We start from the raw sequence: 10,377 nt of genomic DNA, 5'->3' as shown, positions 1-10,377 counted from the left end.
AGTGACCTCACAACCACAAACAGCACCCAGGCACCTAGCACTGGCCTAGCAGGCACTGAGCCACAAGTGACATCACAACCACAAACAGCAGCCAGGCACCTAGCACTGGCCTAGCAGGCACTGAGCCACAAGTGACATCACAACCACAAACAGCACCCAGGCACCTAGCACTGGCCTAGCAGGCACTGAGCCACAAGTGACATCACAACCACAAACAGCAGCCATGGGCCTAGCACTGGCCTAGCAGGCACTGAGCCACAAGTGACATCACAACCACAAACAGCAGCCATGGGCCTAGCACTGGCCTAGCAGGCACTGAGCCACAAGTGACATCACAACCACAAACAGCACCCAGGCACCTAGCACTGGCCTAGCAGGCACTGAGCCACAAGTGACCTCACAACCACAAACAGCACCCAGGCACCTAGCACTGGCCTAGCAGGCACTGAGCTACAATTGACATCACAACCACAAACAGCACCCAGGCACCTAGCACTGGCCTAGCAGGCACTGAGCCACAAGTGACATCACAACCACAAACAGCACCCAGGCACCTAGCACTGGCCTAGCAGGCACTGAGCCACAAGTGACATCACAACCACAAACAGCAGCCATGGGCCTAGCACTGGCCTAGCAGGCACTGAGCCACAAGTGACCTCACAACCACAAACATCAGCCATGGGCCTAGCACTGGCCTAGCAGGCACTGAGCCACAAGTGACATCACAACCACAAACAGCACCCAGGCACCTAGCACTGGCCTAGCAGGCACTGAGCCACAAGTGACATCACAACCACAAACAGCACCCAGGCACCTAGCACTGGCCTAGCAGGCACTGAGCCACAAGTGACATCACAACCACAAACAGCACCCAGGCACCTAGCACTGGCCTAGCAGGCACTGAGCCACAAGTGACATCACAACCACAAACAGCAGCCAGGCACCTAGCACTGGCCTAGCAGGCACTGAGCCACAAGTGACATCACAACCACAAACAGCACCCAGGCACCTAGCACTGGCCTAGCAGGCACTGAGCCACAAGTGACATCACAACCACAAACAGCAGCCATGGGCCTAGCACTGGCCTAGCAGGCACTGAGCCACAAGTGACATCACAACCACAAACAGCAGCCATGGGCCTAGCACTGGCCTAGCAGGCACTGAGCCACAAGTGACATCACAACCACAAACAGCACCCAGGCACCTAGCACTGGCCTAGCAGGCACTGAGCCACAAGTGACCTCACAACCACAAACAGCACCCAGGCACCTAGCACTGGCCTAGCAGGCACTGAGCTACAATTGACATCACAACCACAAACAGCACCCAGGCACCTAGCACTGGCCTAGCAGGCACTGAGCCACAAGTGACATCACAACCACAAACAGCACCCAGGCACCTAGCACTGGCCTAGCAGGCACTGAGCCACAAGTGACATCACAACCACAAACAGCAGCCATGGGCCTAGCACTGGCCTAGCAGGCACTGAGCCACAAGTGACCTCACAACCACAAACATCAGCCATGGGCCTAGCACTGGCCTAGCAGGCACTGAGCCACAAGTGACCTCACAACCACAAACAGCACCCAGGCACCTAGCACTGGCCTAGCAGGCACTGAGCCACAAGTGACATCACAACCACAAACAGCACCCAGGCACCTAGCACTGGCCTAGCAGGCACTGAGCCACAAGTGACATCACAACCACAAACAGCACCCAGGCACCTAGCACTGGCCTAGCAGGCACTGAGCCACAAGTGACCTCACAACCACAAACAGCACCCAGGCACCTAGCACTGGCCTAGCAGGCACTGAGCCACAGGTGACCTCACAACCACAAACAGCACCCAGGCACCTAGCACTGGCCTAGCAGGCACTGAGCCACAAGTGACATCACAACCACAAACAGCACCCAGGCACCTAGCACTGGCCTAGCAGGCACTGAGCCACAGGTGACCTCACAACCACAAACAGCACCCAGGCACCTAGCACTGGCCTAGCAGGCACTGAGCCACAAGTGACATCACAACCACAAACAGCACCCAGGCACCTAGCACTGGCCTAGCAGGCACTGAGACACAAGTGACATCACAACCACAAACAGAACCCAGGCACCTAGCACTGGCCTAGCAGGCACTGAGCCACAGGTGACCTCACAAACACAAACAGCAGCCAGGCACCTAGCACTGGCCTAGCAGGCACTGAGCCACAAGTGACATCACAACCACAAACAGCACCCAGGCACCTAGCACTGGCCTAGCAGGCACTGAGCCACAAGTGACATCACAACCACAAACAGCACCCAGGCACCTAGCACTGGCCTAGCAGGCACTGAGCCACAAGTGACATCACAACCACAAACAGCAGCCTTGGGCCTAGCACTGGCCTAGCAGGCACTGAGCCACAAGTGACATCACAACCACAAACAGCACCCAGGCACCTAGCACTGGCCTAGCAGGCACTGAGCCACAAGTGACCTCACAACCACAAACAGCACCCAGGCACCTAGCACTGGCCTAGCAGGCACTGAGCTACAATTGACATCACAACCACAAACAGCACCCAGGCACCTAGCACTGGCCTAGCAGGCACTGAGCCACAAGTGACATCACAACCACAAACAGCACCCAGGCACCTAGCACTGGCCTAGCAGGCACTGAGCCACAAGTGACATCACAACCACAAACAGCAGCCATGGGCCTAGCACTGGCCTAGCAGGCACTGAGCCACAAGTGACCTCACAACCACAAACAGCAGCCATGGGCCTAGCACTGGCCTAGCAGGCACTGAGCCACAAGTGACATCACAACCACAAACAGCACCCAGGCACCTAGCACTGGCCTAGCAGGCACTGAGCCACAAGTGACATCACAACCACAAACAGCACCCAGGCACCTAGCACTGGCCTAGCAGGCACTGAGCCACAAGTGACATCACAACCACAAACAGCACCCAGGCACCTAGCACTGGCCTAGCAGGCACTGAGACACAGGTGACCTCACAACCACAAACAGCACCCAGGCACCTAGCACTGGCCTAGCAGGCACTGAGCCACAAGTGACATCACAACCACAAACAGCAGCCATGGGCCTAGCACTGGCCTAGCAGGCACTGAGCCACAAGTGACATCACAACCACAAACAGCACCCAGGCACCTAGCACTGGCCTAGCAGGCACTGAGCCACAAGTGACATCACAACCACAAACAGCAGCCATGGGCCTAGCACTGGCCTAGCAGGCACTGAGCCACAAGTGACATCACAACCACAAACAGCAGCCATGGGCCTAGCACTGGCCTAGCAGGCACTGAGCCACAAGTGACCTCACAACCACAAACAGCACCCAGGCACCTAGCACTGGTCTAGCAGGCACTGAGCCACAAGTGACCTCACAACCACAAACAGCACCCAGGCACCTAGCACTGGCCTAGCAGGCACTGAGACACAAGTGACCTCACAACCACAAACAGCACCCAGGCACCTAGCACTGGCCTAGCAGGCACTGAGCCACAAGTGACATCACAACCACAAACAGCACCCAGGCACCTAGCACTGGCCTAGCAGGCACTGAGCCACAAGTGACATCACAACCACAAACAGCACCCAGGCACCTAGCACTGGCCTAGCAGGCACTGAGCCACAAGTGACATCACAACCACAAACAGCAGCCATGGGCCTAGCACTGGCCTAGCAGGCACTGAGCCACAAGTGACATCACAACCACAAACAGCAGCCATGGGCCTAGCACTGGCCTAGCAGGCACTGAGCCACAAGTGACATCACAACCACAAACAGCACCCAGGCACCTAGCACTGGCCTAGCAGGCACTGAGCCACAAGTGACCTCACAACCACAAACAGCACCCAGGCACCTAGCACTGGCCTAGCAGGCACTGAGCTACAATTGACATCACAACCACAAACAGCACCCAGGCACCTAGCACTGGCCTAGCAGGCACTGAGCCACAAGTGACATCACAACCACAAACAGCACCCAGGCACCTAGCACTGGCCTAGCAGGCACTGAGCCACAAGTGACATCACAACCACAAACAGCAGCCATGGGCCTAGCACTGGCCTAGCAGGCACTGAGCCACAAGTGACATCACAACCACAAACATCAGCCATGGGCCTAGCACTGGCCTAGCAGGCACTGAGCCACAAGTGACCTCACAACCACAAACAGCACCCAGGCACCTAGCACTGGCCTAGCAGGCACTGAGCCACAAGTGACATCACAACCACAAACAGCACCCAGGCACCTAGCACTGGCCTAGCAGGCACTGAGCCACAAGTGACATCACAACCACAAACAGCACCCAGGCACCTAGCACTGGCCTAGCAGGCACTGAGCCACAAGTGACCTCACAACCACAAACAGCACCCAGGCACCTAGCACTGGCCTAGCAGGCACTGAGCCACAGGTGACCTCACAACCACAAACAGCACCCAGGCACCTAGCACTGGCCTAGCAGGCACTGAGCCACAAGTGACATCACAACCACAAACAGCACCCAGGCACCTAGCACTGGCCTAGCAGGCACTGAGCCACAGGTGACCTCACAACCACAAACAGCACCCAGGCACCTAGCACTGGCCTAGCAGGCACTGAGCCACAAGTGACATCACAACCACAAACAGCACCCAGGCACCTAGCACTGGCCTAGCAGGCACTGAGACACAAGTGACATCACAACCACAAACAGAACCCAGGCACCTAGCACTGGCCTAGCAGGCACTGAGCCACAGGTGACCTCACAACCACAAACAGCACCCAGGCACCTAGCACTGGCCTAGCAGGCACTGAGCCACAAGTGACCTCACAACCACAAACAGCACCCAGGCACCTAGCACTGGCCTAGCAGGCACTGAGCCACAAGTGACATCACAACCACAAACAGCAGCCATGGGCCTAGCACTGGCCTAGCAGGCACTGAGCCACAAGTGACATCACAACCACAAACAGCAGCCATGGGCCTAGCACTGGCCTAGCAGGCACTGAGCCACAAGTGACATCACAACCACAAACAGCACCCAGGCACCTAGCACTGGCCTAGCAGGCACTGAGCCACAAGTGACCTCACAACCACAAACAGCACCCAGGCACCTAGCACTGGCCTAGCAGGCACTGAGCTACAATTGACATCACAACCACAAACAGCACCCAGGCACCTAGCACTGGCCTAGCAGGCACTGAGCCACAAGTGACATCACAACCACAAACAGCACCCAGGCACCTAGCACTGGCCTAGCAGGCACTGAGCCACAAGTGACATCACAACCACAAACAGCAGCCATGGGCCTAGCACTGGCCTAGCAGGCACTGAGCCACAAGTGACCTCACAACCACAAACATCAGCCATGGGCCTAGCACTGGCCTAGCAGGCACTGAGCCACAAGTGACCTCACAACCACAAACAGCAGCCATGGGCCTAGCACTGGCCTAGCAGGCACTGAGCCACAAGTGACATCACAACCACAAACAGCACCCAGGCACCTAGCACTGGCCTAGCAGGCACTGAGACACAAGTGACATCACAACCACAAACAGCAGCCATGGGCCTAGCACTGGCCTAGCAGGCACTGAGCCACAAGTGACATCACAACCACAAACAGCACCCAGGCACCTAGCACTGGCCTAGCAGGCACTGAGCCACAAGTGACCTCACAACCACAAACAGCACCCAGGCACCTAGCACTGGCCTAGCAGGCACTGAGCCACAAGTGACCTCACAACCACAAACAGCAGCCATGGGCCTAGCACTGGCCTAGCAGGCACTGAGCCACAAGTGACATCACAACCACAAACAGCAGCCATGGGCCTAGCACTGGCCTAGCAGGCACTGAGCCACAAGTGACCTCACAACCACAAACAGCACCCAGGCACCTAGCACTGGTCTAGCAGGCACTGAGCCACAAGTGACCTCACAACCACAAACAGCACCCAGGCACCTAGCACTGGCCTAGCAGGCACTGAGACACAAGTGACCTCACAACCACAAACAGCACCCAGGCACCTAGCACTGGCCTAGCAGGCACTGAGCCACAAGTGACATCACAACCACAAACAGCACCCAGGCACCTAGCACTGGCCTAGCAGGCACTGAGCCACAAGTGACATCACAACCACAAACAGCACCCAGGCACCTAGCACTGGCCTAGCAGGCACTGAGCCACAAGTGACATCACAACCACAAACAGCAGCCATGGGCCTAGCACTGGCCTAGCAGGCACTGAGCCACAAGTGACATCACAACCACAAACAGCAGCCATGGGCCTAGCACTGGCCTAGCAGGCACTGAGCCACAAGTGACATCACAACCACAAACAGCACCCAGGCACCTAGCACTGGCCTAGCAGGCACTGAGCCACAAGTGACCTCACAACCACAAACAGCACCCAGGCACCTAGCACTGGCCTAGCAGGCACTGAGCTACAATTGACATCACAACCACAAACAGCACCCAGGCACCTAGCACTGGCCTAGCAGGCACTGAGCCACAAGTGACATCACAACCACAAACAGCACCCAGGCACCTAGCACTGGCCTAGCAGGCACTGAGCCACAAGTGACATCACAACCACAAACAGCAGCCATGGGCCTAGCACTGGCCTAGCAGGCACTGAGCCACAAGTGACATCACAACCACAAACATCAGCCATGGGCCTAGCACTGGCCTAGCAGGCACTGAGCCACAAGTGACCTCACAACCACAAACAGCACCCAGGCACCTAGCACTGGCCTAGCAGGCACTGAGCCACAAGTGACATCACAACCACAAACAGCACCCAGGCACCTAGCACTGGCCTAGCAGGCACTGAGCCACAAGTGACATCACAACCACAAACAGCACCCAGGCACCTAGCACTGGCCTAGCAGGCACTGAGCCACAAGTGACCTCACAACCACAAACAGCACCCAGGCACCTAGCACTGGCCTAGCAGGCACTGAGCCACAGGTGACCTCACAACCACAAACAGCACCCAGGCACCTAGCACTGGCCTAGCAGGCACTGAGCCACAAGTGACATCACAACCACAAACAGCACCCAGGCACCTAGCACTGGCCTAGCAGGCACTGAGCCACAGGTGACCTCACAACCACAAACAGCACCCAGGCACCTAGCACTGGCCTAGCAGGCACTGAGCCACAAGTGACATCACAACCACAAACAGCACCCAGGCACCTAGCACTGGCCTAGCAGGCACTGAGACACAAGTGACATCACAACCACAAACAGAACCCAGGCACCTAGCACTGGCCTAGCAGGCACTGAGCCACAGGTGACCTCACAACCACAAACAGCACCCAGGCACCTAGCACTGGCCTAGCAGGCACTGAGCCACAAGTGACCTCACAACCACAAACAGCACCCAGGCACCTAGCACTGGCCTAGCAGGCACTGAGCCACAAGTGACATCACAACCACAAACAGCAGCCATGGGCCTAGCACTGGCCTAGCAGGCACTGAGCCACAAGTGACATCACAACCACAAACAGCAGCCATGGGCCTAGCACTGGCCTAGCAGGCACTGAGCCACAAGTGACATCACAACCACAAACAGCACCCAGGCACCTAGCACTGGCCTAGCAGGCACTGAGCCACAAGTGACCTCACAACCACAAACAGCACCCAGGCACCTAGCACTGGCCTAGCAGGCACTGAGCTACAATTGACATCACAACCACAAACAGCACCCAGGCACCTAGCACTGGCCTAGCAGGCACTGAGCCACAAGTGACATCACAACCACAAACAGCACCCAGGCACCTAGCACTGGCCTAGCAGGCACTGAGCCACAAGTGACATCACAACCACAAACAGCAGCCATGGGCCTAGCACTGGCCTAGCAGGCACTGAGCCACAAGTGACCTCACAACCACAAACATCAGCCATGGGCCTAGCACTGGCCTAGCAGGCACTGAGCCACAAGTGACCTCACAACCACAAACAGCAGCCATGGGCCTAGCACTGGCCTAGCAGGCACTGAGCCACAAGTGACATCACAACCACAAACAGCACCCAGGCACCTAGCACTGGCCTAGCAGGCACTGAGACACAAGTGACATCACAACCACAAACAGCAGCCATGGGCCTAGCACTGGCCTAGCAGGCACTGAGCCACAAGTGACATCACAACCACAAACAGCACCCAGGCACCTAGCACTGGCCTAGCAGGCACTGAGCCACAAGTGACCTCACAACCACAAACAGCACCCAGGCACCTAGCACTGGCCTAGCAGGCACTGAGCCACAAGTGACCTCACAACCACAAACAGCAGCCATGGGCCTAGCACTGGCCTAGCAGGCACTGAGCCACAAGTGACATCACAACCACAAACAGCACCCAGGCACCTAGCACTGGCCTAGCAGGCACTGAGCCACAAGTGACATCACAACCACAAACAGCACCCAGGCACCTAGCACTGGCCTAGCAGGCACTGAGACACAAGTGACATCACAACCACAAACAGCACCCAGGCACCTAGCACTGGCCTAGCAGGCACTGAGCCACAAGTGACATCACAACCACAAACAGCACCCAGGCACCTAGCACTGGCCTAGCAGGCACTGAGCCACAAGTGACATCACAACCACAAACAGCAGCCATGGGCCTAGCACTGGCCTAGCAGGCACTGAGCCACAAGTGACATCACAACCACAAACAGTACTCAGGCACCTAGCACTGGCCTAGCAGGCACTGAGCCACAAGTGACCTCACAACCACAAACAGCAGCCATGGGCCTAGCACTGGCCTAGCAGGCACTGAGCCACAAGTGACATCACAACCACAAACAGCACCCAGGCACCTAGCACTGGCCTAGCAGGCACTGAGACACAAGTGACCTCACAACCACAAACAGCACCCAGGCACCTAGCACTGGCCTAGCAGGCACTGAGCCACAAGTGACCTCAGAATCGCAAACAGTGATATCGTGTTTCCTTTTTGCCTTTCATTTATAGATTCAGAACTGGCCTAACAGTGTGTATCAAAGGAAGTTGCTTGCTGCTTGCCTATCCCATTCCGAGGAAGTAGTGACTTCACAGCCTTCATCAAAGCCACGTGCCATCTGCTGGCCTACTATATAGCAAGGCATTATGACCTCACATGCGAAAACAGCAGCCATGTGCCCACCCCTGGCCTCTCAATACTGAAACAGAAGTGACCTCACAGTCTGCATTGAAGCCATGTGCATGTTCCTCACCTAGCACAGACTGAGGCACACCATCCCCAGAAGCACAAACAGCACTAACCTCCATACTGCTGCTCTACCAGGTGCTCCTGCTCCTGTACAAAAAGAAGCAATGTGTCTGCTGGTGGCCTCGCAGATACTGAGCCCGAATGACTTCACAAACACAAACATCAGTAATACGCATCGAGCTGGTCTGTCAGGTGCTGAGGCTGAAGTGAGAGGAGAGGAGAAGCTCACCTGGGCCACTTGCATGTCCCTTGATTACGCTGTTATCACTCCGTACAGAACAGTCTTCTGCAAACACCTTTCATCTCCTGGCAAGACTCTCTCCAGGTCATGCGACAGCTCCACTCTGTCATCCTGCACACAAATCACAAAAAGGAACAATTGGTCTTGCTTTTCCTTTAGTACCATCAAGTCCCAGCTGGGAGCCTTTGCACTGCAGCACCTACACAGTGACAGCAGGATGCCACTTCCATTTCTGGTGCATTTCTAGGGACAGAGACCAGCTGAGGGAGCAGCTGCACTGCAAAGGGTTGCTGACACTGTCACATCAACTCAGCACTGCACCAGCCATCAACCTGACGCCAGACCTCTGCTCTGCCACCTAGTCTACAAACACACTGTCTCTGCCCCACACAGCTGCCTCTTCTGCTCGATACAACCAGGTGCCAGCAAGAAGAGATGGATGCAGGACATTCGCCACTTGCACACTCCCCAGCCACTGCTCTGCTCGCTGCCTTCCCTTGGCTCCTCAACCCAGACACATAGCGAAGTTCTTGCCGTGACACCAGAAGGTGGCCAAGGCACTCTAGGCTCACAAGGCCTGTGCAAATGAGCAGCACAAGATCAGGCAGGCACAGAGCTGGCTCCTTGGGCGATGCTGCTCTTTCCAGAGGGAAGGATCCTGCTTTCTTTGGGCACAGCAGGCTGCTGCTTCCCACCTCCATCCCCTCAGGGACCTCCAGGTCGGGATGGGGGGATGGGGATTTTGTTTAGTAAAACAAAGGCTACAGATACAATGGAGAAATACTTGAGAGTCCGGAAGGCCCAAACTAGCCTTGGTTCCTTTCCTTTACTTACTTGGACAAGGGGCCCTGGTGAAGGGAAAAGGGTGCAGAGGCTTTGACATGAGGCCCAAGCAATGAGACAGCCCCACACTGGAGGTCTGCTGAAATGCCAGC

The sequence above is a fragment of the Apteryx mantelli genome, unplaced genomic scaffold (assembly GCF_036417845.1).
Source record: "Apteryx mantelli isolate bAptMan1 unplaced genomic scaffold, bAptMan1.hap1 HAP1_SCAFFOLD_20, whole genome shotgun sequence".
In the NCBI taxonomy this organism is placed as follows: domain Eukaryota; kingdom Metazoa; phylum Chordata; class Aves; order Apterygiformes; family Apterygidae; genus Apteryx; species Apteryx mantelli.
This window is presented reverse-complemented; position numbering follows the sequence as displayed.